Genomic DNA, 12,698 nt, shown 5'->3' on the forward strand with positions numbered 1-12,698 from the left:
CTGGGCCTTTGTTGGACCAATGGAGGAAAGGAAGTCCAGAGTGAGTTTCAGGACTCTGACAGTGCCTATCTGCAAGACACCATTGTGTGAGTATGATACAAGAAGCCATTATCAGATTCTGATGACAATGGACTGCTGAGATGGGATACTGGGTATAAATAAACTGGGAATAAATAGACACGTATAAATAAGTTGCTGCCCTAAGCCTCAAGGAAAGCTGGAGCTAGCTGCAGAGGTATGCTAGGGGTGGGACCACCCCAGAGTATGACTGGGATGGGAGACAGCCTAGGCAGCAGGCCCAGAGACTGGGGGGAATGGGAAGGACCCACCACTGGCTGGGAAAAACCAGGAGCATTGGCCTAGGAAGCAGAAGTTGGGCACTTAAGCTTCCTGAGGTCTCCTTCAGGAGAAGGAAGGAGCAGTCATGGGGGCATGGCTTAAGGGTGATTGGCAGAAAGGTGGGGCTGGTGAGGGGAAATGACAAACGTCATTGGGCCTGGAAGGCTGGGGGTAGGGAAGGGCATGCTGACAGGGGACTGGAGGTGCTGAGACAGGGCTAAGGCTCCACTGAAAGGGAGAAGCCTCAGTGAAAGGGAGAAGCCCACACCTGAGGCCAAAGGAAAGACCCAACAACTGCCCCTGGGGGTGAGCTGTCAGGGGGCGACATCAGGAGGTTGGAACAATTCATCCAAACCACGTTAGAAGGCTAGAGTTGATAGATTAGGAAAATGTGTGGCATCAAGTATATATATATATATAGTAGGAACTATGAGAAAAATGTAAAAAAGATTTTGGTAAAATTAATGAAGTTACTGACACATATTTTGCCTTTCATGAAGTAACATTGCTTTTTGATTTTTGAAAGCCCAAGTGTAAAAGTGATGATGAGAATGAGAATGTAGGATGCCCTATTGGGGCAATAGGAGTGATTATTCTGTGGTATACATTTTTTAAAAAGAAAAGAAAAAAGAAAAGAGCATTTACATTTTCATATACACATCATGATAAGGTTATTTAAATATTAAATGAAGCTAACCTGTATCAGAATATCACCTCATTTAGGTGAATGTCAAACAAACCTAATAGTCTATTGTGAACTGTGCCGTTATAGAAACAGGAACCAAATGAAATCATTATTATTCCTGTCATAAATCTAATATGCTGGTTAGCGACCCAGATTTTGAGAGCAAAGGGGGCATTTAATACCTGGCAAGAGCTCTCAGCTGTATGGGGGGAAATGGTAAGAGAACATTTAATCTATCTGGGGGGGGGGTGACAGCTCTCTCTCTTTTTCTCACTCTCATGTTCCTTTCTTGTCTAACATACAGAAAACCAAGTAAAGAAGTAATTTTAAAATGGGCAGGGTCTCTGTGTATGAGTGCTTACAAGCTTTGACAGTGAATTTGTGCACGTGTGCTAATTTGTGTGAGTTCTTGCCATGAATGCTGTGGAAAAGCCGCGTATTTCACAGTTAATGCCAGCAAAGAGACACGGAATGCTTAGCGGATAAAAGACTTGTAGTCCCAGCTGGGAAAAGAGTTCCATTATCTCCCAGCTGCATAGACATTCTGCACGGTTTGGGTTTGCCTGGATGTGCAACGTGGCTTGCTGAGAGCATGTAACTGTTCGGCAGATAGCTGTAAAGATCCTGAGACGTTTGGGCTGTTACAGTTTGTAAGTACAAAATTGGTCTGTCTGTTGCAGTGTGAATAACACTGGGGCAATAGCTGCATTTCTTTTTGTATCTCCCCCCATCCTGGTAGCGATTTGGATTAGCATAAGGCAGACACAGAAAAATGGAACTTTGCTATCCCTCAATGGATGCTTTATCTTTAAAAATTGCCAGAACTCGTTGTTTGCAAAGGAATATGTGTATGCATTGAATTTGGGATCACATGAGATCAAAATATTGCAAGAAACTGTGCTGTTAACCAGACATTAATACAAGCATATTTCTGAATACTTTACAGCAACATTTTCTAAAATGTGTGGTGCAATTAATGGGTAATACAGAGGCTGACTGTGCTAATTTTAGCCCTTTACATGGTTTGATGCTGCTGGTTAAAAAGGGAAAGGGACTCATCACTGCTTTCAAATGTTTCCTTCTTTGCAAAACAACAACTCTTGCCAGCTTATTTCAATGGTTGTGAGAGAGGAGTTTCTCTCGTAAGAGAATAAAGAACAGATTACCTGTTTGAAAAAAACAACTAGAGAAATGTTGCAATGGTGTTTTGCACTTGAGTGTTTTACCTGCAGATCATTCTATTTGTGTTTCAATCCTTTTGTTTCTATGACATCTAGCCAACTGCAAAGACTGTTGTATGATATGAAAGTTTGAAAGCATATAGTGCAAGAAACTTGCTCTGAAGCAGGATGATACTAAAAGTTGCATGTGTTCTATGATCAAATAACATAATACGAGTAATGGGTTGTTTTTTAAGGTCTTGCACTGCTTCAGACATTTGTTGCCATCTATGAAGAAGTACGCCTGCTGACAGTGGCTTACAACACAAATTAAAAATTTAAAAAATTGAAATATTGAAAACATTTCAACAAGCCACTAAAACACAAGAGGCTATTAAAGCAATCTAGGGCACAGCAGCATAATATACACACTGGGCACCCTACATGATGGAAATAGAATGATCCAAAGGCCAGAAAAAACCATAATTCTTTTTAAAAGGGGTTTTTAAAGTTAAAACCATAGGTAAAAAGGAGAGTTTTAGCCTGGGGCCTAAAGGAAAGGTAGGCTCCAGGGGAGCCTGACTGGAAAGGTAGACTCCAGGTGAGGAGAGGGCATTCTAAATACAAGTCCTGCCTTACAAACTTATTAGAGTTCTTTGAGGGTGTAAACAGGCACGAGGATAAGGGGGAACCAGTGGACATTGTCTACTTGGATTTCCAAAAGGCTTTTGACAAAGTTCCTCACCAGAGACTAATTGAGAAAACTCAGCAATCAAGGAATAAGAGGGGAAGTCCTCCTATGGATTAAAAACTAGTTGAGAAACAGGAAGCAAAGGGTGGGAAGTTCTCACAATGGAGAGATGTGGGGAGTGGTGTCCCCCAAGGATCCATTTTGGGACCAGTGCTCTTTAACCAATTCATAAATGACCTGAAGTAGGGGTGGGTAGCGTGTTGGCCAAGTTTGCAGATGATACCAAATTATGTAGGATATGGAAAATGTAATGATATGGAAAAATGTAGTAGTGATATGTAGTGATATGGAAAAATGTATTTCTTGAGTGTGAAGGTCACAGTTGCTTATAACTATGGAAAATGAGACAGAGAGAAAAGAGGAACTAAAGGAAGAAAAGAACAGGGAACTAGGCCTGTGGTAGCCAGACACACAAGATATTGACGCATGTTTGTGTCACATATAGAATTAGCTGATTTCCTAATTAAAGTATTCTATGCTCGCTTAGCTAATACCTGCATGTGGAAAGCCCCTAATGTATCAAGGGGATATGTGTTAAAAGCTGATTGGTCAGATTGTGAACCTCGTGTCCACTTGAGGGGTGGGCAAGAAGGCAGAGCAGGGACCTTAAAATTGAGCTGTGCTGTGCCACAGACTTTAGAGAGCTGCACCCACCAAGGTGCCCTCTCTCCAGGTCTGCAGTCATGACTACAATAAACTGCTTACTGCTGACCGCCTTGTTCGTGAGTATTTTTGGGCAGAACCACAGTGAGAATCACAACGAGCTCCAAGCGGATCTTTATAAATTATGTGAGTGGGCTAAGAAATGGCAAATGCATTTCAATGTAGCAAAATGTAAAGTGATGCACATAGGGGCAAAAAATCCAAACTTCACATACACGCTACAGGGGTCAGTGTTATCAGTCACAGACCAGGAAAGGGATTTGTCAAGTATATCTTGCTTATATAGATGCAGCTTGAGTAAACAAAGCTGAGATTAAACCAATTAGAGTTTCAGCATGGCAACATTTGTAATGAGAAGTTATTTATTTATTTATTTCCCACTCTGCCCCTAAAGGGGGCGGCTTACAATGGCACAAAGCCTAAAATCACACATACATTTGTAAAAACTAACAATAAATTAAAACAAATCATAAAAACATTTAAAACAATCCAACGTAAAAACCCAAATGGCAAGACATATTATTTTTCCCATGGGAGGCTCAGGGAAGATATCATAATTGGGAAACACCTGGCTGGCTTGATAAAAGCTTGGTGGAACAATTCCATTTTATAGGTCCTGTGGAATTAGGTCAGGCTCTGCAGGGACCTGATGATACTTGGCATCATATTCCACCAGGCTAGGGCCAGGGATAGCCAGATATCCCTCGGGCCTGGGACCACCAGTAGATTCCCCTCCATTGAGCGGAGAGGTCTCTGAGGGTGATACTAGGAGATGTGGTCCTGCAAGTATGTGGGTCCAAGGCCAATTATGGCCTTACAGGTTAACACCAGAACTTTGAAGATGATCCTGTACTCAATGGGTAGCCAGTGTAGATACTCCAGGACCAGTATTATATGGTCTCTGCTGGCTGTTCCTGTAAGCAGTCTCATGGCTACATTTTAATTTCTGGATCAGTGACAAAGGTAGGTCAGCATAGAGTGAGTTGCAATAATCTAGCCTGGAGGTGACTGTTGCATGGACGACTGCAGCAAGGTCAGACTGGGAGAGGTTGGGGGCCAACTGCCTAACCTGGTGAAGGTGGACAAATGCAGTCTGAGCTGTTCTTGTTACCTGATCCTCCAACGAAAGGGTAGACTCCAAGGTCATGCCAAGACTCTTCATTGGTGAAGCCAGATGTAGGGCCTCACCATCCAATACTGGAAGTTCGCTGCCTCCTCCCCCAACCCAGCCACAGGATCTCCATCTTTGCTGGATTAAGTTTCAGTCTGCTTGTTTTCAAACAGTCAGCCAAAGCTTCTAAACAGTGCTGGAGAGCATCAGGAATGGAGTCCAGCTGATCCTCCATTGTAAGGGTGACTTGGTGTCATCAGCGTATTGAGGGCACTGTAAACCATTGCTATGTACCAACTGGGCCAAGGGTTGCATGAAGATGTTAAATAGCATCGGGGAAAGGATGGTTCCCTGCAGCACTCCACATCTGCTGCTTGGATACTTGCTTGGATACACCCCTCGGTCATTACCTGCAGTCCCCAGCCCTGGAGGAAAGAGGTCATCCAGCACAAAACTGTCCCTCTAACTCCAGTGTCGGCCAGGTGGTGCACCCTTAGTTCATGGTCTACTACGTCAAATGCTGCAGTAAAATACAATAAATCCAGAGCAGTCCCACCTTGATCCAATTGAAGCTTGAGTTCATCCACAATGGCAAGTAGCACAGTCTTTGTCCCATGACCAGGATGGAAACTGGACTGGTAGGGATCCAACACCTATGCATAATTCAGGAAAATCTGTAGCTGCTCCACCTTATATATTACTTTTACATTTTTTCTTCCTTTTTTGTGCCAGTTGTGCATATGTTGATCAGATAGATTGTTCTTTTAATTGTGAGGACCACAGAATTCTAAGAAACAAGTTCTATAAGGGGCTGTCCCAACACTGACTCATAACTTAATAAGGTTGACATTGTTCATAATAATAAGTTACCTGTGGGTCTGTCTTTCAGAAATCTTTAAAAATTTTGCATGGTTCAGAATATGGTGCCAGTTCTACAAATCAGCATACCATTGTTTTCATACTGTTGATTTTTCGAATTGTAAGCTACTTCAAGCAGAAAACTTTTCAATGTGTAAAATTCCTTTTTCCTCCCCTATTCCATGCTTTTCTGTATTATCACTATGAATCTCCTTGTGGGGGGGGGGGACCAAAACATTACAGTTGCACCAGTTAGAGAAAAAGGCAGGTGTTTAATACTGAAAAATATCTGTTCATTTCCCCAATTTGGGGACAACCAGATAGAATGTGCATTAGGTCAACTCACATGCAGAATCTTGACATCTAAAGATTTTTAAATGTAGATTGGCTAATGATTTGAACATGTGTTGAATTATTTATAGCATTGCAATGAACATTTTCATTCATTATAACTTTATGACTGAAATAATCTTCTGTGGGGAAACTGATCATGTGAATCCACCTGATCTGTATATGTGCGTTATTTAGTTTCATAAAAAGTAGAATATAAGAGAAAATTCAAAGTGACTGAGAGATACAGGCAATTTGCAAATTATAGGAAGCTGTATCCAAATATATATGGAGGGAAGAAAAATATGAAACTCAGTTCCTTATAAGCAAAGAAGGCAAGTTACACTTAATGAATACATGGTCTAATTTTGTAATGAATATGCTGAATGAGGTATGGGTCTATGAATAATGCCAGTGAGAAGTGGAACTACTCAAGGGGTAAGATATTAAATAGGCTGGAATTATTTGTTCAGACAGAATTCAGAGGGAACAGTAGCATACGGGCAAAGAAGAGATAATTTAACTGAACACATCAGAGAATGGGGTTTCACTGTTTTATTAATCAGGGGATTACAAACCATAGGCTAGGGAGAAAAAAAGGGGTTTTATTAACAATGCTAATACCCATTTAGTTTATTCAAATATGATTGGGAAAAGCTATGAGGTTTAATACTGAAAATCTGGATTTATAATGAAATGAAATAGTTGGCAATCAATGAAAACAATTTACAACAGACTGTACCCCTTCTGGTGCAGATGAAGAATCAGGAAGAATGCTATTGAATGTTTCGCTATGTTAAAACCTCTCTGCAAATACAAAACCAGCCCGGCAAACAAAGAGAGGAGTAGAATCTTTTCTCCTTGTTGCTCTCTGTTTTAATTCAAAAATAACACTCAGAACTGGAATTCAACATTTGTAGACTGAACTGTTCTACTTAACTGACACCTATTCTCATTCAAGTGTGAACTATGCACAAGATATGACAGTTGAACCATGCAACTACTACTACTACTACTACTACTACTACTTCTTCTTCTTCTTCTTCTTCTTCTTCTTCTTCTTCTTCTTCTTCTTCTTCTTCTTCTTCTTCTTCTTCTTCTTCTTCTTCTTCTTCTTCTTCTTCTTCTTCTTCTTCTTCTTCTTCTTTTTCTTCTTCTTCTTCTTCTTCCTGGTCTGTGACGGATGGAACTTACCCCTGTAGCGTGTATGTGAAGTTTGGGCATATCTAAATGTACATCCCTAGTACAAATGGCTGCTAGTTGTTAAGTTAGATTGGCAAGTTCCTTGAGATATCCAAGGGGTAGATGAGACTTTAAAACCAGCCTCTCCTGTCTGAACATGCTGCTTTAAAATTTTATGTTGTTGTTACATCCCCTGGCTTGCTTTAATGGTTTATTTCAATTGCTTGTTTATTGATAATTAATTAGTGTAATTGCAAGCCAGTTCAAGCAGGACTCTGGAGGAGTCGTCTGAAATCTCCTAAATAATAAGCAAACAAATTGGGTATTCTCTTATTTGGATTTATAGGGTCAAATATTTTCCTCCTCTAACACTGCAATAACTGTGTTTTTCCTACTTAGAAGTAATCAATTCATGTTTCACATTTTGATGACCTACAAACAATTATTATTATTATTATTATTATTATTATTATTATTATTATTATTATTATTATTATTATTATTATTATTATTATTATTATTATTATACACATAACAACACAGCACAAGTGTCTGGAATTCATCTCTGAATATCGAGTCCTTCCCAAGGACCTAGGATATTAGAGGTATTTGCGTAGAATGTGTGCAGTTCCTAGAAGTGCTGCTTTCTGCAGCATGTGGACTGATGTTCTGTCCAAGTTTAGGCTTTCCAGATGTTTTTCAAGATTTCTTGGGATTCCTCCTAGAGCACCGACTACTAGTGGGATTACTGTTGTTCTTTTCTGCCACAATCGTTCAACTTCAATTTGTAGGTCCTTGTATTTTGTGATCTTTTCCAGCTCTTTGTCCTCTACTCCTGTTAGCTGTCAACTGGCACAGCAACATCTATGATCCAAACATGTTTTTTTTCTCTATCACTGTGTAATGTCTGGGGTAAGCAGTTGTGTGCCAGGTGTCTGTCTGTTTGTAATTCTAAAGTCCCAGAGTATTTTTTGCTTCTTCATTTCTCTGTGGTCTCTCTCTCTGGCATTGTGCATCGCACTCAGGTCTTCTGCTACAGGGCAGGCCGTACTGTGACTTTGCAAAGGTTCCAGTGCACCATTGCTGGGCTAGCTTCCATTGTGACATTCAAGATAGTCAGTTTTGGGCATATTATTTTCTTACAACAGCAGATGATGTGCTCCACGGTTTTCATCACCCTCTTTGCAGAGACGGCACTTTGGGTCATTGTAGGACTTTTCGACTTAGTGTCTTTATTGCATTTGTCCCACGTGTGCTTGCTCCTGGGCAGCAAAAAATCAGGCCTCCTCAGTTTCCTTCTTTAGAGTTCCCCCCTTCTGAGCTTCACTCCCATGTTTTCTTGTTGTCAACCTTCCCTTCAATGTTCTTAAAGTAATTCTGCTCCATGGAGTGGCTTGTTTAGCCACTGCTCCTTTCGTGTTTTAAACTGTTGGACTCTATAACTCTTTTGATTCTTTGGCTTTCTCAGCATCTCAGCCTTTGTGGATCCTTCCTTTCAATGCTGGCTCTTGACTTTCTTTGGATGTATTTTTCAGGCCTCTTTTCTCTTCCTCTACTGGATTGCTTGATGTGGAGCAGTCCCTCTTCCTCCTTCTGACCTTGCTAGGTAGAGTCTGGTCTACATCACTTCTTTGGATGCAGTGCTCCGGGATTGGATGGTCATAATTTTCGCTTTGTTTTTCTGGGTCCAAGATATCCAATTCGAAACTTGTGTCCAGTTAATTATGCCAGCAGTGTATGCGTACTACAGGCACCGCCTCCTAAGTATTAATTGGTTCTTTTATTGTATTTCCTCCATTTAACTCTTTGATTTCAAAATTTTTCTTACCCTTCTAAGATATTCCCTTCCTAATTAGCCTTTGACTTCTGTGCATGCCTTGATGTTCCCTCTCTGCTTGCAGTATCCCCAAAGTATTTGTAGCTTCTCATTCACTGGTAAGCTCTTTATTTCTATGTCATTTGGCATATTCACACCTTCGCATGTTGCAAGTTTCACTCCTTTACTGAGTTCCAAAGTTGCACACTTGTCAAGTCCAAAATCCATTGCAATGTCAGTGCTAAAGACTCTCACTGTGTTCAGTAGTGACTCAATCTCTGCTTTTGATTTTCCATAGAGCTTTAGGACATCCATGTATAGAAGGTGTGAAATTTTTGGTGAGTTTCTTGCTGTCTGATATCCTTGACCTGTTTTCTTCAGAATTGTAGAGAGCGGAATCATAGCAATGATGAAGAGTAGTGGGGACAGGGAGTCTCCTTGGAATATTCCCCTTCGGATGTTGATTTCCCCTATTCCTGCTCCCATTATTATTATTATTATTATTATTATTATTATTATTATTATTATTATTATTATTATTATTATTATTATTATTATTATTATTATTATTATTATTATTATTATTATTATTATTATTATTATTATTATTATACTTTTATACCACCCACCCCCGGAGGGCTCTGGGCAGTGTACAACATTTCAATATAGCATAAATAAGCAAAATGAGCCCTCTCAATAAATTAAATACAATATAAGATAAAATAAAATAAGGGCTCTAAGCATTGAATTAAAACCATTTAAAATACAATATACAAAATGAAGTAAAATATACATGTAAAAATATAGCATCCAGTCATCTAAAAAACCCCTCTTAAGAGGGAACGGAAGGCCCAAGATGGAAAAGGGCCACAGATGATAAAAAGGGAGAAAGGGGCACCATCAGCGGCTGGCATCTCCAAAGGCCCAGAGGAACAGCTCGGTCTTAAAGGCCCTGCGGAACTCTCCAAGATCCCGCAGGGCCTGGACAGTTGGAGGAAGAGCGTTCCACCAGGCAGGGGCCAGCTGCATCATTGAGGGGCTGGGGACTACCGGAAGATTGGCCTCTGCCGAACGCAGAGGCCGAACTGGGACATGTGGGGTCAGACAGTCCCGAAGGTACGAGGGTCCCAGGCCGCGTAAGGCCTTAAAGGTTAGAACCAACACCTTGAAGATGATTCGGAACTCAACTGGGAGCCAATGCAGATGACGCAACACTGGCAAAATGTGATCTCTAGCGGCACCACCAGTGAGCAGCCGAGCCACCGCATTTTGGACCAGTTTCAACTTCCGAATCAGACGCAAGGGCAGGCCGTGTAGAGCGAGTTATAATAGTTTAACCTGGAGGTGACCATTGCATGGATCACAGTGGCTAGGTCCGCTTGGGAGAGGTAGGGGGCCAGCCGCCAGGCCTGACGCAGATGGAAAAACGCAGCCCGAGTTACATGGGCCACCTGGGTCTCCATTGAAAGAGACGAATCCAGGTGGACCCCCAGGCTACGAGCGGAGGAGGCCGGTGCCAATTTGGCCCCCTCCCGAGTGGCTGGAAATCCCCAGACTCCCCTTCGCGGCCCAGCCAGAGGATCTCCGTCTTCGATGGATTCTGCTTCAACCTGCTCTGCTGCAACCAACCAGCGACCGCCTCCAAACATTGCTGTAGAACTGCAGGGACAGTGACCGTTCCCCCCTCCATCAGCAGAATGAGCTGAGTGTCATCAGCATATTGATAGCAGATCAGCCCAAATCTCTGTACTGAGCAAGGGGTCGCATATAGATATTAAATAACAGCGGGGATAGCAGTGACCCCTGGGGTACACCACAATAAAGCAGGCACTTCCGGGAGGCTTGGTCCCCATACCACACTTGCTGATTCCGGTTCCAGAGAAATGAGACAATCCACTGAAGGACAGTGCCCCATATCCCGGAAGCGGTTCTGTTGGGTTTGCACAGTCAGAGTGGCCCTGATTTCTTCTGGGCATTTGTCAATTACATTTGGTTCTGTTGGGCATGCAAAAGTGCACCCAACTTTAAGTTTCAACTGCAGAGCATCTCTAGTTTGTTTTTGGCTCTGTGGCCCTGGTTTCTGCTGGGCATTTGTCCATTACATTTGGTTCTGCTGAGCATGCAAAAGTGCACCCAACTGCAAAGCATCTCTAGTTTGTTTTTGGCTCTGTTTGGCTTGGCACATTGGCTTGTAGCTCTAATGAGATTACTGGGATTTACAATGTTCCTGTTGGGCTAGTTGTCTGAAGCCTGATTTCCTTGGGCTAGTCATAGTTCTCTCAGAACTCTCTCAGCCTCACCTACCTTACAAGATATTTATTTTAGGGAGAGGAACAGGCGTTTGTAAGTTGCTTTGAGACTACTTAAAAGTTGAGAAACACAGGGTATAAAAGCCAACCCTCCTCCTCCTCCTCCTTTTTCTTCTTCCCTGGTATCTGTCACCATTCCAATCTGCAACTTGGATGGATGGCATTCCTATTTTGGGCAGGAAAAAAATTACTACTGTTGTTTTTTAAGTGACTACAGTCTATATAAAGGGCAGACTAAGGAAGATGGTCAGAAGCACCGCTAGTTTTATTCATTTTTCATGGCAGCAACTTGTTAGGAAAGATGGAAAACAGCAAAGCTGAAAGAAACAGAAACTCATTCTACCAACCAAGAGAAGTTGTCATTATCCTCAAAGGATGCAGTAAAAACCAAGAGTTTATTAAAGCCCGCCAAGTAATTTTTGGTGGACTGCCAGTCTACTCTTCTATTGAGTTTCATTCACATTGTTCCATGTAAAAATAAAGATTAAAGGCAAACTCCCCCTTTCAGTTATTAATATGTGTTGAGTTCACAGATGCCCTCTCCTTTTTCTGTCCAACATGTCTCCACTGAAAGTCACTTTCTTATTTTTATTTTCTCAAGGAGACAATGATCTAAAAGCACCTGGCAATTAGATATGTCATTTTTAATGTGCCATTGATTTTTGTGAACTTATCTGTCAATGGGGAAAAACAGTTTGCAAGCATTTCAGTGCAGTTATTGTATTTCAAGGTTAGAGGCACTGACTAGTCTGAGTTCACAGATGTGTGTTCCCATTGTCTTGCCACATCCACAGTTGGCTCGCATGTGTACAGCAGCTACAATAAATCAAATGCTACATTTAATACTGACTCTGGTCACAATAGTTCTCATTTTAAAAATTAAGAATTGCTTTGCTGAATTACACAAATGATCCATCTTCACAATGGCCAGGATGTTATTTTAGGCAGTTATAGTTTCAGGGGGGAAAGTGGGGGAGGAGGTTCAGAGCAGCTTGCAGTTTGAGCTGTGCGGCACTAAATATTCCCCCAAAAGTATGTTCTAGTTTAATTTTGATTTTTTAAAACCAACAAATATCAATTAGTTGACCAAGATTTTTTTTAAAAAATTAATGCTTTAAAAGAACTATATAAATTACAATTCTGATATTTTGTGTGCTCCCTTTCACTTGTTTACTTACTTACTTCCTTATTAGCAATAAAAGCTAATTGCTGGGGGGGGATGCAATGGGCTCTAGCAAGCATTTCCCCTCCCCTCCACAATGGTCTCAGCAAGCTGGGTCAAGCACCAAAGATCAGGAGTGCTAAGGAATGGAATGTAGGGAGGTGAACTTGCAGCCAGTGAGTGGGCAGGACACACGTCTTGAGTCCAGCCCACACATTGGCTGTGGGTTCATCATCGTGATGTTCCATCCCTTAGCAAATTATTATTCAGATTTAATTATAAAAGTATTTATACTCTGCCTTTCTAAAGCCGTATTCAAGGTGGCTTACAAA

At 41.4% G+C, this 12,698-nt stretch overlaps 1 long non-coding RNA gene across 2 annotated transcripts in view; it reads left to right on the plus strand.

Moving 5' to 3' along the window:
• Positions 1-1,574: 1,574 nt before the first annotated feature.
• Positions 1,575-12,698, plus strand: part of LOC125430297 — a 54,722-nt gene continuing 43,598 nt past the window's right edge. For both annotated transcript variants that reach the window (XR_007244123.1, XR_007244124.1), the window contains exon 1: positions 1,575-1,674. This is a non-coding gene — a long non-coding RNA (uncharacterized LOC125430297). The remainder of the gene's footprint in view (positions 1,675-12,698) is intronic.

The sequence above is a fragment of the Sphaerodactylus townsendi genome, linkage group LG03 (assembly GCF_021028975.2).
Source record: "Sphaerodactylus townsendi isolate TG3544 linkage group LG03, MPM_Stown_v2.3, whole genome shotgun sequence".
NCBI classification, from domain to species: Eukaryota; Metazoa; Chordata; class Lepidosauria; order Squamata; family Sphaerodactylidae; genus Sphaerodactylus; species Sphaerodactylus townsendi.